Source organism: Lissotriton vulgaris, chromosome 6 (assembly GCF_964263255.1).
Source record: "Lissotriton vulgaris chromosome 6, aLisVul1.2, whole genome shotgun sequence".
NCBI classification, from domain to species: Eukaryota; Metazoa; Chordata; class Amphibia; order Caudata; family Salamandridae; genus Lissotriton; species Lissotriton vulgaris.
This window is the reverse complement of record NC_141694.1, coordinates 1,379,725,530-1,379,743,401: the sequence shown is the minus strand read 5'-3', so window position 1 is coordinate 1,379,743,401 and position 17,872 is coordinate 1,379,725,530. Positions and strand designations below refer to the sequence as shown.

At 41.9% G+C, this 17,872-nt stretch overlaps 1 pseudogene; it reads right to left on the bottom strand.

Annotated features, from left to right (window-relative positions):
* Window positions 1–580: 580 nt before the first annotated feature.
* The window catches only part of LOC147708894 (uncharacterized), an 82,920-nt pseudogene continuing 65,628 nt past the window's right edge, over window positions 581–17,872 (bottom strand).

Sequence of the window (17,872 nt, the reverse complement as noted above, 5' to 3'; positions counted from 1 at the left end):
AAGAGTCTAAGAAATTGCTATATTGCAGTTGCTTCGACAGCCAAGCAGCAATGTGACTTAGAATATAATATGAGTATTAATTGAAAACACTGTTAAATAAATTATTTTGCCAGTGCAAAATTCAGCCTGCTGAAATGTAATGTTGTTCTTCGAGTGTCAATGACAGTTGTGTGCGCCAATAGGGAGCTTTGCTGTTTTCTTAAAATAAAAAACCTGTTAAGTTAGTGCTGGCAGAAATATGAATCTTTGTCTTGACCATGTATGTATAAACCAAGGTATTAATGTACCAAGAGCATAAATTTTTGAGTAATTAGTCCCCATTTCCCCAACACCCCTGTCCCTCTCACATTTACAACTGAAATGTACCTACATGTGCAAAAATGTCCACACCGTGGCAGGGATCGGAGAGGCCAAAGTCTCTGGCAGGGATGGTTTGTGAATAGTATGCGAGTAGCAGAGTTGGATGAGCCAATGAAAGCTCAAGCGAGGCTAGAGCAAGATGCCCTTTAGTTTTGTCCACTCTCTTTCTCAAATCAACTTGTTGCCTTCAGCCATTATAATGTTTACTATCTCTTGGATCTTAAAGCCACAAACAAGTTTCTGCTCCATACAGAGGGACCGATTTTACATTGGTTATAAAAAGCCTATTCTTGGTTTGGAGCATTTGGTCCTTGGAGCTCCAGGTCTTCTTTAGATGAATGAAGGCAGCCCTTGCTTTTCCGATTCTTGCCTTGATGTTGGCATCTCTGCTGCTCTGCTTGTCTATGACAGTGCCCAGGTAGGTGAAGGCCTCACCTTCTTGCAGTGCATTACCTGCAAGAATGACTGCAGTTGTGCTAAATGTGTTATGTTGAGGTCAAGTTGTCCTGATGGGTCTGCCACATTTTTGGTCTCCGCTTGCATCTGCAGATGGGTATGGGAGAGTAGGGCCAAGTCATCTGCAAAGTCCAGTTTGTCAAGCTGTGTCCAAGGTGTCCATTGGATCACATTTATTTTCCTTGCTGTGTATGTCTTCATGATCTAGTCTATGGCCAGAAGGAATAGAAAAGGTGGGAGCAAACAACCCTGATGGACTCCAGTCCTCACTTGGAAGGCTTCCATGAGTTGTCCTCCATGGACTATCTTGCAGGTCTTTCCCTCATAAGAGTTCCTGATGATTCTTCTAAGATTATCTGGCACTACATAGTGGCAGAGGAGTTTCCAAAGGTTCTCTTTCTCAACACTGTCGAATGCCTTTTTATAGTCGATGAGCTGATATAGGGGGATGGTCCATTTCATTGACTGCTCAAATGATGATGCACAGTGCTGCAATCTGGTTTGTTCAGAATCTTTGTGGAAACCTGCTTGCTGTTCTGGCAACTGAACATTGACTTGTTCCTTCATTCTGTTTAAGATAACTCTGTTAAACACTTTGCCTGGGGTTGATAGAAGAGCTATCCCTCTGTAATTTGTGCAGTTTCTCAGTTCACCTTTCTTGGGGCTCTTGATGAGATATCCCTCATTCCAGTCTGATGGCACCTTTTCCTCTTTACCTATCCTTCCAAACATGTGGCAGAGCATGTTTACTGATGTTTCAATGTCTGATTTCAGTACCTCCACTGGAATGTTGTCAGGTCCTGCTGATTTTGTATTTCTCAACTATTTGATGACTTCCTGAATTTCTTCCTTTAAATGGTCTGCTGCAATCAATTGGCAAGTCCTTGTCAGATGTATGTATGTCTGGTGAAGACTGCATCACAGGCTGGTTCCACAATTCTTCAAAGTGCTCCATCCATCTTCGTTCTTGGCCTTTGTTATCCATGATTGCCTTCCCAGCTTTGCCTTTAAAATATCTTTCTGGATTCAAGTATCTGCCAGAGAGTTGCCTTGTTATGTCATAGAGGTTTTTCAAGTTTCCATTATTTGCTGCTTCTTAGGCTCCTGTGACAAGACCATTGATGAATCTTTTCTTGTCTGCTCTTAAGTTTCTCTTTGCTTTCTTGTTAGTTTTGGTGTATTCTCCTTGAGATTTTGCTTTTTCTGCACTTGTTCGGCTTGTGTGAACTGCAGCCTTATTTTCCTTTCTCTCTTGGAGTTCGCAGACTTTGGGTGGAGATCCATTCTTTATACTGGTTTTTCCTAGGACCCAATACTTCCTGGTAGGTTGATGTCACTGTTTCTTTGATCTTCTCCCACTGACTTTGTATTGGGTCACTGTAATCCTCTAGTTCTTGCAGGACTTGAAACTTGCCACTGAGGGTGACTGAGTATTTGCTCCTTTTCCGTGGATCTTTGAGGAGTGTGATGTTATGTAGCTGGGTTTGGTTTGTCAGTTCCATCCATGCTTTCCTCAGCTTTAGCTTTTACCTGACAATGACAAGGTGATGGTCTGATGCCACGTCTGCTCCTTACATCGCTCTCACATCCTGCAGGGACCAACGGACCATCTTGGCAAATACATGGTTAATCTGATTCTCTGTTAAATGGTCTGGTGACACCCATGTTGCTGTGTGTATTGTTGTGTGTGGGAATACATTACCACCTATCACAAGACTGTTCAGGGCACAGAGATCTGCAAGCCTTTCACCATTCCTATTCATGTCACCAATGCCATGGTCGACTATGAGTTCTTCGTACCCAGTTTTGTTGCTTCCAATCTTGGCATTGAGGTCCCTCATCTGTATGGTGATGTCTCTCTCAAGGCATTTCACCAGGATGGCCTGACTCTGCAGTAAAACTGTTATTTTTCCTCTTCTTTGCTGTTATTTGTAGGTTCATAGCACTGGATAACATTCATATTGATCCTGATTTTCTTTGTGCAAAAGATTGCTGTGGCAATTCCTGAACCGTGGACTTCCCATCTAATCAGTTGGCTTATGGTGTTAGCATCAGGGCTACTCTCTGAGTATGTGGGGCATTCTCTACATTGTGCCCAGAATATATTAGCATTCCTCCTGGAGCCAGTCTTTTCCATCTGGATTGTGTTCAATTGGTCTCGCTGATGCCAAGAAGGGCAAGGTTGTATTTTTTCATCTCCCACTGTCACTTGGGCTATCTTGCCTGTCTCGTACATGGTCCTCATGTTCCACGTCCCAATGCTGATGGACTGGCTTTGTGGCTTCCAGGGATCTATGGCTTTCACCACAAGGTGTATTACCTCTCTGTGAATAAGATTCCTGAATCCCCAAGACTAGGATATCTCTTGATCTTTCGATTGATGGTTCTGAAGTTAGGATTTCTTTTTACATGGTGTGGTAGCTAGCCCCATGCATTACCCTACTCTTTTCACAGCTGAGCTTGGGGCCGGCTGTGGTGGAGTTAGGCATGGCTACAACTGGGCATACACCTTAAATGCATCCCATTTTTATTTTAAAGTTGTGCATTTAATTTAGCAGCTTGGCCTGCAGCTAAATCGTCTGCACACTCCAGTCATGCTCATCAAGCCATTAGCATAGGTGAAAATATATCTAGCTGAGAAAGGAATCATTGGCAATTGAAAGCACTTGCAATTGTTCTTGTTACATTAACTCCCAACCCATTATCCCCTGGGCATGGGGACACTGAAAGCTGTTGACTTTATTACCTACTGAACTACTGTGGAGAAGTGTGGCTCAGGGGTTAGAGGTGGCAGACCCAGAATCTGAGATCGGCCCTGGACCAGGGTTCAATTCCCCGCCTCGGCGGGTCTTGGGCTCAAAATAATTCATCGGACTCGATAATTCTCGCTCCGGTGCCTTCCCGACTCACGGGTTCACACTCTGCGACTCTGGGCAATAGCTTGCTTAATCTCCACAATGGCCCCTCACGGCGGGATGCCTGGCTTTCACCTTGTGGATACCCTGCCGGGGTTATCTCACAGGGGAATACCAGGACGGGTTCCCTAAGCAAGCGCCGGGAAACTCACTGCGGGTAGCTGTGCGCTATATAAGCTCAAATACATACATACATACTACTATAAATATCTTAAAATAGTACTAGTCACAAGCATTGAGTTTTCCTTAATGCTCCAAGTACAGCAGATACTAGTTGTGTACCATCTAAAGCCCGGGGGTGGGGGGTTTGACAGAAATGGAAATATTGTGGGACAACATATTGTAAAGTAAGTTTATATAGGTAAGCAAGGGTTAACTATATACAACTCCACATATATGTATCTTGATGATATATCTATCTTCAAGGTACGTAGAGGTGGAGTTAAGAATAGTAAATCTATGCCTTCCTATTTGCAATAACCTTCTCAATAGGTGCAAGGGTGCCTGCGTTACAGGCAGGATCGTTTGTGTGCAGGAAGAGACACATTTCTTCTCAAAAACAATCCTCTGAGGCTCCTATGTGTGCTGTAGAATGCAGCATAGGTATAAAGAGGAAAAAACAAGGAGAAATAAACATATCTATCCTTCTTATGCCTCACCTGGGAAGGTGTCGTTTTTTGACACATTCCCGGGCTTACTAGTGTTAGTAAATGTGTGACTGCACAAAACCCATAGTTGGATGCGCGGGAGCCCCACCCTCTATAAGTGGGATGCCTTCGCAGGGCAATGCAAGGAAGCAATTTGCCCCGCCTTGTGTTACTCTAGATTTACTAAGACTCACAGTGCCACACAGGGTGGCTTTGTGTAGCTTAGTAAATCTCACTTAAGCCTTTGTGTTTGCTTTCATCACCTAGCATGACGAAAGGGTCACGCAAGGGTTTACCCATCTAGAAGAAGGTTCCCATAACCAAGAACCACCACTGGCAATTCAGCTGTCATAGTTGGTCAAACTAACCTAAGTACAAAGTCTAAGCTCGTAACATAGAGCACAATAGGAATAAAGAGAAGAAGGAGAGGATTAAGTTCATTATTAATGGTAATTACTGAAATGGGCAAATGCTGCTCTTTGACTTTTTGGCTGAAGCCTTTGAAAAAGGAGTAAAACATTCTGTTGCAGATAAAAGTAGGAAGCTGAAAAAGAGGATATTCACAATTGGTTCACCCGCTACAAATAGTTACAAACTCATTCTATAACACTCGTAGTAGGGTAGAAAACATTTTGTGGGTGCTCCATCACTTTTCTCATCTACAATATGTATTTGCTCCAGCTCTTGATGGGGTAAATTTAGGAACATAGTATTTGGACTGGGAGACTGACTATAAAGGTTTGTGAATAATCACAAACCTACTTTTTTGTGGGTGTTTTATTATTGTTGGTACTTCCTTTCAGAAGCTCCCAATAATCACATTTGTGTGAAGGTTTACTGCCACGTCATATTACACTATGCTGATGTAATAGTATGTTGGAATAGATCACATTTAGAATGTAAATTTGCATTTTGCAAATACAAAGTATGAATTCTCACTTGAAAATGCAATTTGGCACATTAGTTAGTGGAGTTACCTTTGTGAATTGGGCCTTCAGAGAGCAGGAGTACAGCACAGAGATATAGAGAGAGATAGAAAGCTCGGATGAAGATGGAGGAAGAGGGAAGAAGAGTCAGTATATCTTTTTACGTCTGGCTAGTGCCAGTTTTAGCAGTCTGAAAGAGTGCATGTCCTAACAAAAATTAAAAAAGAGTATTCATAGAGGGAATTCAATATTGCTTAGCATCCCTACAGAAAGTAACTATTTGATTTCCCAGTAATTATTTGAGGTTGTTTTGAGAACAGAGAGGAACGATTTTTAGTTTTTACTGTAGACAGCTTTGGCTATCTACCAGAGGTCATGTGTATAACAAAGAAAGAAACATACTGAGAAGAGCTTAAGGAGAGCCTCTCTCAACCCCATGGTAACAACAGCAGCTGGAAGCATAGCAGTGACCATCTGTAATGACAGTAGATACCCTAGCAGTGACCACTGATGCAAACTCAGGCACAACTACAGCAGTGACAATAACTTTTACCACAGCAGGAACCACAGGAACTGGATCCACAGCAGCGGCCAAAATTCCTTCAACCATAGCCAATCTGACACTTGCAGCAACAATTGCAGGCAGGCCAAGGACACCACCATCAATGCATAGCATCTGCCATCACAGCAGGGACAATAGCAGCAACCACAGATTCCACCACAGAGGAGATTACAGCAGCAAATAAAGCTGCTAAAACATGGACCATTGCAGTGTCTAGAGCTGTAGGAGGCACAGTACCAACCACAGTCACAGCAGCAACAAAACCAACAACAATAGCTTCTACTACAGTAGGGACCCCAGAAGCAAAGTCTGTAGTCACAACACTATCCACCACCAGAGTAGGAACATCGGCTGCAACATTGGTGGCAAACACAGCAGGGTAAAACAGCAGTAACAATAGCTTTCATTGCAGCTGTCACCACACTAGGAACCCTAGCTGCTGTCATGACACTGATAACAGCAGTAACCACACTAGTAATAGAAAAGACAACAACTTCCACCAAGGCAGTGGCAACAGCAGCAGCAAACTAGATACAACACAATGTGTGTACACGCACTCATATTTAGTCTTCACTCTATACTAGTATGAGCTCTTCTTTAAGCATGCAGCCCTGCTATCCCCTACAGTCAAATCACCTGAATAATAAATAAGTAGTTGGATACTACCATAACTAGAATGTGTCGCAAGGGGCACAGTCAAATAAGTGCCAGGAGTTAGCTACTGTAAACTAGGGCTGGGCGTAGTTTGCGAACTAGCACTTCTCGAAGCTACGCAAAGTGCACTTCACACTACGCGAGCTACTTGAAGCACTATGCAAACTGCGCAGTAGCATGTTTACACTGTGCAAGATGCCCTTTTCTATGATTGCATAGTGCGGACAAGCATCCGGCTCTCTGCAATCATTGAAAACGGCACCTTGCACGAATGTCTGACATAATATCGACAGACAAAATATCTACATACAAAAATATCGACATCAAAAATATCGTAGTTATATCTTCATAAAGGTAAGTACAAAAATATTGGGAAAAAAATATTGTAGTACAAAAATATCAAAATTAAAAATATTCTTTTTTTAAATGTATTAATAATAATGTAAAAATAATTTAAAAATACATATTATTTTACAAATATTAAATAAAAACATTAAAACATATTTAAACAATAACTAATACATATACATTTAAAATAAATTAAAAAGTCTACATATAAATTAATATATATACTTACTCCACATATTGCAACAGTAGGAAAAGCGTTGGATAGCGTAGGGGTTTAAATTACTATTCCCACTCCAGAGGGTGCAACAGTAGGGAAAGCATTGGATAGCGTGGGGGTTAAAATTACTATTCCCACTCCAGAGGGTGCAACAGTAGGGGAAGCGTTGGATAGCGTAGGGGTAAAAATTACTATTCCCACTCCAGAGGGTGCAACAGTAGGGAAAGCGTTGGATAGCGTAGGGGTAAACATTACTATTCCTACTCCAGAGGGTGCAACAGTAGGGAAAATGTTGGATAGCGTAGGGGTAAAAAATACTATTCCCACTCCAGAGGGTGCAACAGTAGGGAAAGTGTTGGATAGCGTAGGGTTAAAAATTACTATTCCCACTCCAGAGGGTGCAACAGTAGGGAAAGGGTTGGATAGCGTAGGGGTAAAAATGACTATTCCCACTCCAGAGGGTGCAACAGTAGGGAAAACATTGGATAGCATAGGGGTTTAAATTATTATTCCCACTCCAGAGGGTGCAACAGTAGGGAAAGGGTTGGATAGCGTAGGGGTAAAAATTACTATTCCCACTCCAGAGGGTGCAACAGTAGGGAAAGCGTTGGATAGCGTAGGGGTAAAAATTACTATTCCTACTCCAGAGGGTGCAACAGTAGGGAAAATGTTGGATAGGGTAGGGGTGAAAATTACTATTCCCACTCCAGAGGGTGCAACAGTAGGGAAAGCGTTGGATAGCGTAGGGGTAAAAATTACTATTCCCACTCCAGAGGGTGCAACATTAGGGAAAACGTTGGATAGCATAGGCGTTAAAATTACTATTCCCACTCCAGAGGGTGCAACAGTAGGGAAAGCGTTGGATAGCGTAGGGGTTTAAATTACTATTCCCACTCCAGAGGGTGCAACAGTAGGGAAAGGGTTGGATAGCGTAGGGCTAAAAATTACTATTCCCACTCCAGAGGGTGCAACAGTAGGGAAAACGTCGGATAGCTTAGGGGTTTAAATTACTATTCCCACTCCAGAGGGTGCAACAGTAGGGAAAGGGTTGGATAGCGTAGGGGTAAAAATTACTATTCCCACTCCAGAGGGTGCAACAGTAGCGAAAGCGTTGGATAGCGTAGGGGTAAAAATTACTATTCCGACTCCAGAGGGTGCAACAGCAAGGAAAATGTTGGATAGTGTAGGGGTGAAAATTACTATTCCCACTCCAGAGGGTGCAACAGTAGGGAAAGTGTTGGATAGCGTAGAGGCAAACATTTCTATTCCCACTTCAGAGAGTACAACAGTAGGGAAAGCGTTGGATAGCGTAGGGGTTTAAATACTATTCCCACTCCAGAGGGTGCAACAGTAGGGAAAGCATTGGATAGCATAGGGGTAAAAAATAATATTCCCACTCCAGAGGGTGCAACAGTAGGGAAAATGTTGGATAGCGTAGGGGTAAAAATTACTATTCCCACTCCAGAGGGTGCAACAGTAGGGAAAATGTTGGATAGCGTAGGGGTAAAAATTACTATTCCCACTCCAGAGGGTGCAACAGTAGGGAAAGTGTTGGATAGCGTAGGGGTAAAATGTTCTATTCCCACTCCAGAGAGTACAACAGTAGGGAAAGCGTTGGATAGCATAGGGGTTTAAATTACTATTCCCACTCCAGAGGGTGCAACAGTAGGGAAAGCGTTGGATAGCGTAGGGGTAAAAATTACTATTCCCACTCCAGAGGGTGCAACAGTAGGGAAAGCATTGGATAGCATGGGGGTAAAAATTACTTCACACACTACTCCCCCTTTAACACACAACACAGTACACATACAAAAAAACACAATTAATATAAATATCAATTAATCAATTAATAACAATTAATATTATTATATTGATGTAATTTTAATGGAACTAATTATTACATATTAATTACCAATTAATTAACAATAAATACCAATAAAGAAATACAATCTCTTTAATTAATTACATTTAATTATATGACACCCTATTACCCTATAAAGACACAACCCACTACACATAAATAAATCATATCATTTAATCACTTAATAATTATTAATTACCAATTAATTATTAATTAACAATAACAATAAATTAAATATATTAGCACATCAACTCTAATTAGTTTAATTAAATATTTAATATTATTTTATTACTAATTAATTATTAATTAACAATAACAAAGAATTACATATATTAGCACATTAACTCTAATTATTGTAATTAACTAATTAATATTAATTATTTACCAAGAAATTATTAATTAACAGTAACAAAAAATTAAATATACTAGCAAATTAACTATAATTACTTTAATTAAATATTTAATATTATTTTATTACTAATTAATTATTAATTAACAATAACAAAAAATTACATATATTAGCACATTAACTAATTATTGTAATTACCTAATATTAATTATTTACCAATTAATTATTAATTACCAATAACAAAAAATTCAATATGTTTGCACAATAACTCTAATTAATGTAATTAACTAATTAATATTAAATATTTACCAATTAATTATTAATTAACAGTAACAAAAAATTTAATATACTAGCAAATGAACTATAATTAATTTAATGAACTAATTAATATTAATTAATTACCAATTAATTAATATTTAAAAATATTTAAAAAAATATATTAATTAATTAATTATTAAATTACTTCCCACCCTATTCCCCTATAAACCCACAACCCGCTCTGATACTAAAACGCAAAATGTAAACTAAATTACTAATTTTCGAACATACATTTAATAACATATTTGACAAACATATAAACAACATAATAAAATACATAACACTAAACATAATTTCGATATTATTAAATTTCGATATTAGTAACATACATACCATAAAAACGATATTCTGTCTGTGACCCCAGCAGCAATCACATCTGCCTTCAGAGCATGGAGAATAATAACAGCAAAAGCTGTCACAGCAGCAGTGATCAAAGTTGAATCAACTGCAGTGGCCACAATACATACCTTATGACCACTGCTACTGCCACAGCAAGGATAACAACAATAACAGGTTTTAATAGCAAGACTGGGTTAACGCCATTGGCCACAACTTTAACTATCAAGTAATAAATGGCAACAACAATGGTTGCCACAGCAGGAACTACAGCAGTAAGAATAGTTTTCACAGCAAGGATAACAACCTTAGTAACAGGGGTGAGCAAGACAGGAACAACAGCAGCGACCACAATTGTAACTATTGGATAAAAAACTATAAAGCAGTGAGTAAAATGCTTGAATTTATATATGCCATTGGTAATTGTCCTGAGATGCATTCCAGTTCATCATATTTTTGAGAATTTACTAAGGTAATACAGAGAGGGACCAACAATATGCAAATAAGCCTTGGGTCTGCTTCAATCAGAACTGTTCAGTCCAAATTGCTAAGTAAGTCTGGGCAGAGTTTGTACAGTTCCGCTCTGGTAAACTCCACGAAGTGACCAAAAAACTCCACTGCGCTACGTGGAGTTCTGCATGAGGTGTAGTGTGATTGGTCATGCCTGTTCACGCTGATTTTCAATGCTAGTTGTTTTCCTGTGCTGGAAAATCAATGTGAACAGCACCATACACAGCACAAGAGGGTGCTGCTTCTTTTCTGCTGATCGAATAGATTTTTTACTCAAGTGGCAAATTTCTCAATGCGAACGGAAGGTTCCTCAATGCGAGTGGTCGTGCCCCTTGCCATTGAGAAATCCGGCCATCCGCATTGAGAAATTTTGCCGGGATGTCTTTTTTTCTCGATAGAGCTCGTCAACTTGCCGTTGGGGAGTGCAAGTGAGGTAAAATCTCGCTGAAGGATAGATTATCCTCTCTCGCTCTCGCTAACTTGACTTTGGGGAGAGCGAGAGAGCAGAGTTTTTCAGAACTCCATGTGCTATGCCCAGGCTTATTGCTAACCCATGTGCCCTCTCTGTAGAGCACACAATTAACCTCTGACCAGTTTTGGTCTTGTTGGGCCTCATCATTAAAGTATAGTTTGAGTCCTTTAAAATTAAAAGCATAGGACAAACATCTAAGCATTCCATTGGCCCTTTGGGCATCTGACTGAGTGAAGCAATCAAACACTGACAAAAGGTATGATTAATGTAAACACAATAGTTCCAATACATTTAAAGACATTCATGTAGACATGCACACTTTGTGTGCCTCATCTCTGTGCAAACCTTGCAAACCTGTCTCAGACCTGCCATCGCAAAGCCTGTGTGTGCAATTTATTGTGACTTCCACTTGACATTTACCAAGCCTTAAATTCCCCTTTTATTACACATACCTCCACACTACATTAGGCCCTAGGTAGCCCATAGGGCAGGGAACTGTGTAAGTAAAAGGGCAGACATGTACTTTTTTGTTTTGCATCTCCTGGTAGTGAAAAATAGACACATTCATTTTTCACTACTGTGAGGCTCACTCCTCTGATAGGTTAACAACTGGGAATTCTTTAATGCACTTTTAAGCTATAATACCTGATTAGAAAGGAGTAGCTGTCTCATGTTTCATATCTTTGGAATCGTAATGATAAATCTTCATTACTGGTGAAGTTGGATTTAACATTACTATTTTAGAAATGTCTCTGCTAGAAAGTGAACCTTTCTCTGCACGTACTGCTCTGTGATGCTGCAGCCTGTCTCCAATACATGTCTGGGGTGGATGACAACTACACTTTGTGCATTCCCTCTAGACAGCCTCATACACAAGACAGTTAAGTGTGTCTGAGCACTTATCTACATTCTGATGGCTCTTTCTGAGCAGGAAGGGAGGCAGGGGCTAACACTCATATCTGAATAAGGTAGTGGTCTGACCCCACACAAATGGCTGATTCCCACCCCACAGATAGCCTGGAGCCAGGACTGAGGAAGAAAGGATGGCCGTCTTTAAACTTACCCCTACTTCAAGGGCACATATGGATGTAAGTACTGGGTCTCTGACCCCACCAAATCAGACACTTATGGACCTACAACTGGATTCTGTCAGAGGAACTGCTGTGCTGCATCAAGTAGTGAAACTTTGCAGGACTGCTGACCTGGAAGGCTTGCTTTTCTGCTGTGCTCACCTGCTGCCTCCTGCTCCCTGACCCTAATGAGTAGAGCTGGACTCTATTTGCAACTGAAGTGATCTCCATGGGCTGTTGGGTTGCCACTTGTCGCTTGAGACTCAGGGATGCCTGGGTCACTGGAAGTGGATGCAGATACTTGCACTGGTGGAATCATCCCTACCAGCTGGAAACGGTACCAGACACATTGACCCTTTTGCGGGAGTAGAATCTGCGCATCACACTTTGGGGCCCGAGCAGCACCTTCAGGACTGCAGCATTGACCTATGCATCCCCTGCCTGATGGAAGTGAACCTGCTGCATTGGCATCAATGCAGCTCAATAACCTCTGCATTGCTGCCATCACTGAAGGACGATCGACGCATCCCCTTGAGAGCTTGAAGAAACCCGGCCCATCAGCTTCACAATCAGTGCATCGCAGGTTTGACACTTGTCTTTGGAAACCAACGCTTGCCATCCAAGTCTACTGTTTACTGGGCCTGCTGGGCTGTTGTCCCTGACCTGCACTCCATCGCGATCAGCTTGAACTGTTAACGTCGCCTGGGTCCAGCGCACCCTCAAGGTGCCCCTATAGTACTCTTTGCTTCTAAGCACTAGAACTCAATTTCAACTTTTTAGAATTTTGTTGTTTTGCTCTTGATTATCTATAAAATCCTAATCTATTTTTCTAAACCTCTACTTGTGTTGCACAGTTACTTTACACATTGCCTCTTTAGATAAGCTTGACTACTCTGTGCCAAACTTTCAGAGCGTGAGGCTATCTTTTAGTATGCATCTAGCTTACCTGACCAGAGTGGTGGTTCCTGCTTGGACAAGGCACATACCTCCCCGTCCGCGCAGTGGGCGGGCGCAGCGGGCGCGCCGAAGGCGCGCTGAAGGCGTGCCAAAGGCAAGCCCGTCTGCGCCTGTCAGCGGCAGCCCGGGGCACGGGGCCACTACCCCTGCTCATTTTTCCACTAATGCTGGCCCCAAGACTCAAATCAGGTACACTAGAAGCGACCTTCTTGCCCTCCGCCCCAATGCTGATAAAAACTGCCGCCATACTATGTTAATGGATTTTACTATGCCACACTGTGTGTCCTGTGGTTACTCCATTGGGGGGGAGGAAAGATGAAGGGAGTCTGATAAATATGAACCTGATTTTGTTAAACTGCAGATCCCTCAAAAAACACAAATTAGAGATATATGATCTGATATTAGAGGGCAATCTTGATGTGCTCTTCTTAACAGAGACATGGTTAGATGAGGCCTCTACCCCTGAAACCCTGGAAGCCGTCCCCGCAGGATATAGCCTGCTCAGAATTGATAGAGAAAGGCAAATAGGGGGGGGTTGGCTATGATTTATAGAAGTGGGCTACACTGCACCCTAGAAAAGACCACATTGCCAAATTGTGAAGGTGGCTTCTTCACGATAAAAGTTAACCCCAAAAACATTATTAATGGACTCCTTTTATACCGGCCTCCAGGTAAGGCTTCACAGTTCTGTAATCTTTTGACAGAGCTGATAACTCAGTATACACTTCGGTATAAGAAATTTCTTGTATTAGGAGACCTGAATCTTCACTTTGAAAATCCTAATTGCAAGGTGGCACAGGATGTGGTAGATGCAATGAAATCTCGGTCACTTAAACAAATCAATGTGGCCACCTTCTAGATCCTATTTTTGCCAACTGGGAAGGAATTAAAACTGCCACGCCATTGCAAATTGTCTGGTCAGACCATTTCGCCATTCCGTTTGAAGTGGAAGTTGGCCCTCAGGACTGCAGTGTGATGAAAACTAGGCCTGTGAAACATAGAAACTGGAAGAAGTTTACGCCTGAAAATTTTAAATCTGCCGTACTTAAAGATCCTCCTCCCCCCAGAGACACCCTGCTTAAGGCTTGGGATGATTATGAGAAATGGGTGTCTAGGGCTCTCGATACAGTAGCACCTTGGACATCCAAACCTCCCGTCAGGAAAAATAAAAGTGCCCCCTGGTTTTCTAAGGAACTTAGGGAAGCCAAAGCCAAGTGTAAAAACACTGAACGACACTGGAGGAAAAATTATAATCCAGAGGATAAGCTGTACTATAAGAGGGAACTAAAAATCTATCATAAACTAGTCAGAGCAGCCAAAGGCAGCCAAAGGACGTATTGAATCTGCCAAAAATCCTGCTAAAGAACTCTTTTTGATTTACAAGGAGCTCACAGCCCCAACGAGACTTGAGGCCCAGGATATTTACACTAATGAAATATGCGATGACATCGCAGATTTTTTCATTAAAAAAGTGGATTCTATACATGCTACCTTCACAGGTAGCACGCCGACTAATGACCCAGCTGTGAGAAGTGTTTATGCCACAAGGGCCCATCTGACTCACTTTACAGTTCCTGAGAGGACAGACCTGCTCAACATCATTAACGGCATTCAGTCCGGCTCCCCTCTTGATGTGATTGCCCCCAATCGCTGCAAGGAAGTCATCGACTGTATGATTGAGCATATGAACACTTGATTACCCTATCTTTTCAGGAATGCCATGTGCCTGATGTATGGAAAATGGCACAAGTAATACCCCTGAAAAAAAAGCTAATATACATATTTCCCAGCTACAAAACCTCCGTCCTATCTCTCTCCTCCCCTTCTGCGGAAAGGTTGTGGAGAAGATAGTAAATAGCCAACTTATGAAATTTGTTGAGGAGAACTCTCTTCTCCATTCTGCGCAGTCAGGGTTCAGAGCAGGCCACTCTACTGAGTCGGCAGCACTATTCTCCACAGAATGATTGAGACAACTCGCAGATGAGGGGCAGACAGCAGCGTTGGTATTATTAGATCTCAGTGCAGCTTTTGACACCGTGCTGCACTCAACGCTGCTGTCTCGCCTCTCAGACCTGGAAGTAGATAGGCCAGCCCTGAAATGGATAGTATCCTTTTTAGAAAACAGAAGTTTTCAGGTACACTGCCCTCCTCACAAATCATCTCTCCACAAACTGAGACATGGGGTTCCACAGGGCTCAAGTTTGAGCCCCACGCTATTTAACCTTTATGTGGAGCCGCTAGCCCATATTGTAGAAACTTTTGATGTGGATATCGTCACATATGCTGACGATACCCAACTAATAATTAAACTCACCCACAATCAGGCAGAGGATGCCATCAATTTTTCCAACTGCATGCGTTCTGTGGCAGGGTGGATGCACAACAATTGCCTACGCCTCAATGGCGAGAAAACAGAAGTGTTGATAGTCGGTAAATCCCCCTCGGCCTGGTCGCAGGCTTGGTGGCCATCAGAATTGGGCGCGTTGCCCCACCCTGCAAACTCGGTTAAAAATTTAGGAATGTGGCTGGATGCAGAGCTTTCCTTTAAGCAACAAATAAGCAAAATTACGGTTAAATGTTTTGGAATCCTAAAAACTCTCCGTAAAGTTTTAGATCTTCTCCCCATCAGTGCCAGGAAGACACTAATCCATGCCCTGGTCACTCCACACTTGGATTACGGCAATGCTCTTTTTTTAGGACTAAGCAGAAAATGCCTACATCAATTACAGTGTGTCCAAAATGCCGGGGCCCGCCTGGTATTGAACCTTCCATGCAGGGCTTCTGGTAAAACAGCACTACGAAAACTTCATTGGCTCCCCATTGAGGAGCGCATTAAGTTCAAAGCTCTTTGCTTTGCCCATCGCATTGCCCAGGGAAAAGGGCCTAGCTATCCACGCAACCTTTTGACCATCCACCGCCCCACCAGGAACCTCAGGTCCGCTGGAGCGATGCTGATTCAGCTCCCTCGCGTACGTAAGACCAGGATGGGAGGTAGCTCCTTTCGCTTTCTTGCAAGTAAGCACTGGAACAATCTCCCGTTAGACCTACGCATGGAGCCCTCAGAAACAATATTCAGACTCAAACTTAAAACTTTCCTCTTTCCAAAGCAATAATGGTCTTTGTAGCCTTGGACCCTTACGGGCCCCTGACCTCGGCCTCTTCGGCGTACTGTAGCATTTCTTAGCGCGGGGACACACTGTCATTAGTGTAACCAGGCGCTCTATAAGTGTTTTTAATATTATTATACCTCTGCCAACCAGTAGCCCCTTTTCTAACAGCTGGTAATACCAGAATTGAGAATCGTATCCACTAGGTTACACCAGCTGTCATTTGCTCACCAAGGCATTTTCTGCTATATTGGAATATATTTGGGCCTTACATTGTATGTGTAAATTTGAAAGTGTATAATTGCTCTTGAATCTCCGCCCAGCAAGGATAAAGTGTGCAAAAAATTATTTCATTAAATTGAACAGCTTGATAACCAGTTAAAAGATCTAATCTATTTTATGAAACATTAGGAATCGTATTGGCAACACGCGCTGTGGTACTTTAAAACTAAAAAAGCCAGGCAGCAAAAAGGTAGGCAGAGGTGGCGTATTTATAGAGGTTGTCCTGGTGTAAATCAAAACTCTTCTGCAAAGGTTTAGAAAAGGATAGATACTTTATTAAGAAGGGTTACATCTGTGACTGGGAGTCAATTGAATGTTAATGGGGACACTGTTAAAGATCACAGACAAATGGCTACTCTTCATTTAATGAATATTTTATTAATGTCACCTTTAAATAAATTAGGGTTGGAGAGAATAATGATGTAATGCAAACGCCTCTTGGCACAAACTTTCAGGAGGAATGTCAGAGGTTGATTTTATTTTACCTGTCTATTTATTCTGACTTTCAATCTAGTAGCAATAAATACACATTGTTAGAGAAAAGAATAAGAAAATCTTCATGAAAATTGTGGTACGCTGTTCTCTGTATTAAAGGTATAATCAAATGTTTACATCTAAAAGGTATAATAATATGGGTGCTGCAGACAGTCCTGCAATTTAAAAAAATTCAGGAATCCACTACCCAGGGTGTGGGAGGTGCTAGTGGTGGAGCTATATAGGTAGCTGGCTTAGATGGTAGGCAACTGGGTTGGTGCCAGCATAAAATAATATAGGGGCCGAAACTATACTAACTAAATTGAATAAGATTTTTAATGAAATTGTTACCTGCTGTTGCCATTATTGTACATGAGTTACGTTTGTGAGAAGAAATTGTACTTCTAATGGACCTTTTGTATTTGATACATGTGTGTTGTGTGTGCATGCATTGTGTGCACCTAGAGAGGGATAATTGTGGTACCTGTGGTTTTTAATGCACAGTTTACACTCCTGCTGCAGGTGGTATGCCTGTATTATGTGAAACAAAAGCTTTAATCTGTGTCCTCTGTGTTTTAACTATATAGTGGGTCTTCTGTTGTGCTAAGACGGGCCTAGTATCACCTGGGACTAGCCTCCACATAGTACATTACAAGTTCCTACAGGGGGCCTATAACACATCGCTGTCACTTCACAAATTTGGTCTCAGGGAGGCCCCCGACTGTGCTAGGTGCAGCCACCTGGATGCAAATTTCCTGAATTTGGCTTGACTGTGCACCTCAGTTCATTCATTTTGGACAGAAGTCCTCATGGCACTGTCAACTATAATTGACTATGAGATGTCCAGAAAGTGCTGGGTTGAGTGTGGGAGATCCCCGTAGCCCACAGATAATATACTACCCTGGCGCTTTTACTGGAGAAGAGACTGCTGGCATGTGGTTGGGGGCGAGGGGGTTCACCTAAATGAAAGGACTGGTTGCCCTTGTTAGCTTACTGTAACTAGCAACTTGACCTATACTTCAGACCGTTCCCCTCATCGTTCAGACCTCGA